Source organism: Dipodomys merriami, unplaced genomic scaffold (assembly GCF_024711535.1).
Source record: "Dipodomys merriami isolate MVZ:Mamm:240054 unplaced genomic scaffold, mDipMer1.0.p SCAF_1636, whole genome shotgun sequence".
In the NCBI taxonomy this organism is placed as follows: Eukaryota; Metazoa; Chordata; class Mammalia; order Rodentia; family Heteromyidae; genus Dipodomys; species Dipodomys merriami.
This window is the reverse complement of record NW_027202978.1, coordinates 60,759-65,756: the sequence shown is the minus strand read 5'-3', so window position 1 is coordinate 65,756 and position 4,998 is coordinate 60,759. Positions and strand designations below refer to the sequence as shown.

Here is a 4,998-nt window from a genome sequence, read left to right as displayed (position 1 = left end):
AGTGGAAATGTCACAGACTGGAGGAGGCAGAGGAGGTCTGACAGATCAAGGGAAAGCAGGATCCTGGATGGATCCTGAGTGGGAGTGCCAGTTCTGAGGCCTGAACTCAAGACCTGGGCACTGGCTCTTAGCTGTTTCGCTCAAGGCTGGCACTCTACCACTTGAGCCACCGCTTTACTTCAGGCTTTTTGATGGTTTGTTGGAGAGAAGAGACTCACAGACTTTCCTGCCCAAGCTAGCTTTGAAACTTAATCCTACAATCTCAGCCTGCTGATGAGTTAGGATTACAAGCATGATCCAACAGCGCCAGCTATATTTTCTGTTTTATCGTGCAATAAAAATAAAAAGATTGTTTTCAAAATACATACTTGGGAGGGAACAAGCTCTGCTTGTACTGTTGACTCTAGCCGTTTTTGTCTTATGCTACAGCTGCAGGGCAGGCCACATGGGCAGGATGTAGTTCAGGCACAGGCTCAGCCTGCCTAGAACAAGGAGGTACAAATGAGGTGTACGTAGTTCTGACAATAGCTAGTGGTCTTGTTTGGCCTTCTAGTGTAGAGAGCAGAAGGAAATAAAATGAGGAAATAATAGTTGAGGGAACAGTATGTAATCTCATTATGCAATGACAAGATATTTGTTCTTAACCTGTCAAGCAAAAGAGAAAAGGTACATGTTTCTCATCAAGGATTGATACCACCTCAGTGGTCACTTCTCAGTCCTCTTTACAAACAAATCCTAATTTTGTCTCATCATCCATTCTGTTGGTTTCTGTGTTTACATGGGATGTCTGGTGCTGCAACAGCCAACTTGGGATGATGAACTTTAGCATGTGGAGAATATACCCAGTATGGTCAATTCAAAAGATGGTAGGAATATAAATATAAGAAGACAGGCTGGGTGCCAGTGGCTCAGGCCTGTAATCCTAGCTACTCAGGAGGCTGAGATCTGAGGATCATAGTTCAAAGCCAGCCCAGGAAGGAAAACCTGTGAAACTCTTATCTCCAATAAACCACCAGAAAATCAGAAGTGGCCCTGTGGCTAAAGTGGTAGAGTGCTAGCCTTGAGCCGAGTTGCTCAGGGAAAAAGCCCAGGCCCAGAGTTCAGTCCCCATGGCTGACAAAACAAAAGACAAAAAAAGAAGACAGTACTGAGCCACTGAATTAATGAATTCTACCGTCTTCCTTGTGCTATGGTTATTATTTTTTTTCTTTTTTTTTCCAGGGCTGAGGACCGAACCCAGGGCCTTGCACACGCGCCAGGCGGGCACCCTTCCCCTGGGCTAAACCCCCAGCCCCACCGTGGTTATTATTATGTGAAATAATAAATCTTCCTGTCACTGAAATGAGTTGGGACTTCTATAATTACACCTAAAAGCAACCAAAATTATGCTTGAGTCCTAAGGGAAAATAAAAGGCATCTAGAAGTAATACAAGAAGAAAAATATAGGTGAAAAATAAAAATAAAGGCTAAAATGCATTAGGTGCATAGGGCTCTGAAAAATCTCCCAAGCCTGAAGAACCTCACCTGGAGTTTCAGAAGCCAGCTCCAATTTACATTTACCCATCTAAGTCTAGTTGCTATGAAGTTCTTATAGGCAGTGATCCCTGAGAAGAGGAAGAAAAATGAAAGGGAAATAAAATTGAACAACTACCAGTGGAGAAACCAGCTGTACATGATCAATTTCTTTCCATGGAATCTCTATTTGTCTGAAGAGAATTTCTTCATCAGAACCCTGGCCCCAAGTCCGAGACAGGTATATGAGGAAGAGACAGGACAGGGCAGCCTAAGATGGACAGTGACTCATCTGGAATGGAAGAAAGAGCTAGCATGTGGCAGAGATTGAGCCCAAAGCTAAGCCTGACTCTGGATCCAGAACCTTCCCAATGCACTGTCATGCCAGAAATGAAAGCCAAGCTTCAAAGCCACCAAGAGCTGCTTCTAAGCCATTCTGAAAAGTGCCCACATTCACCCAGGTGTCTCAACAGAGACCCCAGGTAGAGTCCAGCAGAGCACTCGAAAGCAGAAACCCAAGAAGCAAAGCAGGTGGCCTGCATCCAAATTCAAGAAATGTAACTCACTCAATTGTCACTGTGGCCAGGCCTGAGATTTCCAGTCAGTCCCCTACACTCTAGCCTGAGGACAGTACCTATTAGGATGAGACCATATAAGACACGGATGAAGGCCCTGTCTGACAGCCACTGCCATTAAGAACAGCATTATAGATGGGCCCATGGCGCATGCTTGTAATCCTAATCAGGATGCTGAGATCTGAGGACCATGCTTTGAAGCCAGCCTAGGCAGAAAAGTCAGTGAGGCTCTTTTTCTCCAATAAAGCAACAAAAAAGCCAGAAGTGGAGCTGTGACTCAAGTAGCAGAGTGCTAACCTTAAACAAAAAGCTGAGGGACAATTCTAGGATGGTGGTGTGGGGAAAGACTAATACCCCAAGCCCCTTTAAGACAGGTACTCTCACTTATGCCCATTTCCTTCAGAGCATTGCATAGCCCTCACCTTACTGACTTGCCTCTCCCTGTTTCAACACAGGATATTCACTTGGCCAGTCTATCTTGCAGCATCCCGAACAAAGCAGCTTTTTCTCTGGGGTTTAACCAAGGAGCCAATACTGTCTGTGATTGGTTAACTGTGCACAGTCCAGAATCAAGGATACCTGGGGCCCACCTGGGTTGGCCATCTACTGTTGTAGCTTACAGCGTATTGTTCAACACTTCTGTTTTCTTATAATAGTTCTTGCTCATGAGTCCTAATGGTTACAATAAAATAACTAATAGGGTTAATTGTGTATACACACACACACACACACACACACACACACACACACACACACCACTGCAACAGTACTACAAGGGAAACAAGGCAACTCAACAGGGAGCTTCAGGACTCAAACATCTACCACATCCTAAGTATTTCCTGTTTCTTCTTAAGTAATTATTAATATTATTCCTATTTTGGTGCCAATACTGGAGAGTGAACTCAGAGCTGGGACACTGAGCCCCACTCAACTGGGGACTGAACTATCCCTAAGTTTTTTTTTGTTTTTTGTTTTGGGTCCAGTCATGGGGTCTGAACTCTGGGCCTGAGCAATGTCCCTTAGCTCTTCAGATCAAGGCTAGCACTCTACCACTTGAGCCACAGCACCACTTCCGGCTTTTTTCTTTTTTTACTTATGTGATGCTGAGGAATGGAACCAGGGCCTCATGCATGCAAGACAAGCGCACTACCACTGAGCCACCTTCCTAGCCCCTCCTTAAGCTTTTTCTGCTCGAGGCTAGTGCTATACCATTTGAGCTATACCTCCAGTTCTGGCTTTTTGCAGGTTAACTGGAGATAAAAAACCTCACAGACTTTTCTTTTCAGGCTGGCTTCAAACCAGGACCCTCAGATCTCAGACTCCTGAACCCACACCTGGCTGAAATCTTTTTTTTAAACTTAAATGTTTTTTATAACTATTAGATATGGAGATTAGTAATCTCTGCTGCTCCCTTTTGTTCTTAGCTGTATTTTCTTTTTCTTAGCTCCTTCCTTAAATGATTCTTTATTTTTTATTTATTTATTTATTTTTATTTATTTATTTTTTGGTCAAGGGTCCTGAACTCTGGGCTTGGGCGCTATGCCTCAGCTCTTCAGCTCAAGGCAAGTGCTCTACTGCTTGAGTCACAGTGCCACTTCTGGTTTTCTAGTGGTTTATTGGAGATGAGAGTATCATGGACTTTCCTGCCCTGGCTGGCTTTGAACCATGATCCTCAGATCTCAGCCTCCTAAGTAGCTAGGATTACAGGTTTGAGCCACGGGCACCCAGCCTTAAACAATTCTTGTAGGAACTTCATTCATTAAGAATAGGGCCAAACTATGCAAGGCAGGATTGAACTGGAACAACTAGTTATGAGGAAAGAACTAGGCCTATTTACCCCCTAGCTGTTCCTTCTACCTTAATTACTAGTTTTGAAAAAGCAAAACACCTGGCCCCAAAACTAGGAACTGCCCGTTGCTTTAGGTCAAGAAATTGTTACAGGAGTACTTACAGTTTTAATTGTTTGGGGAATGTTTGTGACTTAAGAGCTTGCAAAATAAAATAACTGCGAAGTTCTTCTGTACACCACCTTGCTTGAATCTGCTCTAAAAGAATGCATTTTTTTAACCTTTATAAACCCTGAGCTATTTGAGTTTGGGACTGCTCATTCCCTAGATGAGTTAACCCTGGCTGATCAATTGAATAAACTATCTTTTAAGATACTGGTCAGCGTCTGTGACTTTGTCCAGGGGGTGAGTCCACTTCATCTGGATGCCCCAGTGAGATCCTATTCTCGCCTGAACAGGACGACTCCTGTCATGACCTGACTCCTGTGTCAGGGGACTGGCCACATGGCCGCACTTAGTGGAAGGCCTTGAGAGACATTCCTCAGTCCCAGGTGCCCTTGCTCTGTGAAACCCCTGAAATGAACTCTGGAGTTTGTTCTACCAGTAAATTTCTGCCTGTCATCATCATGTAAAAACATAAATGAGTTGTTTTAAACTCCCAAGAAAAGTCATCAAGTTTTGGTGTTAGCAAAAACTTGAAAATTAACTAAAGTTCTTCTTCAAAATAATGCAATAATCCTTTACATTTTTGAGAAGTCAGATAATTTGATTACAATGTGAACAGCTTAATGCATTAAAACACCAGATCTTTGGTTTTCTGTAATATCCAAGTTACTATTCACTGGCAGAAATTTCTTGTGTTGTCTGGCCTCAGTCCCTCCTGCTCTTAGAAATTTACTTTCTCCCCTGAACCCCCTTTTCCCTGGGAAAAGACTAGCCATGGGTACAAAACTGTGAAATCAGAAAACAAAACAAAATTATTGATAAAGGGAAAAAACCTCCTGGTAAAGAAAAACCCCAGACAAAGGCTGACCAATAGTCAACTTTTGTCCTTTCCCCACCCTTGATAAAAAAGCAAAAGAACATCGCTCCCTTACTCAATTTTACCAAACTGGCAGCTTTGC

At 43.3% G+C, this 4,998-nt stretch overlaps 1 long non-coding RNA gene across 1 annotated transcript; it reads right to left on the bottom strand.

Moving 5' to 3' along the window:
* Positions 1-277: 277 nt before the first annotated feature.
* Positions 278-2,245, bottom strand: LOC138828777 (uncharacterized). Its single transcript, XR_011372347.1, has 3 exons — positions 2,079-2,245; positions 1,525-1,604; positions 278-482 (listed from the first exon to the last, which is right to left on the bottom strand). It is a non-coding gene; the product is annotated as an uncharacterized lncRNA (long non-coding RNA).
* Positions 2,246-4,998: the final 2,753 nt, after the last annotated feature.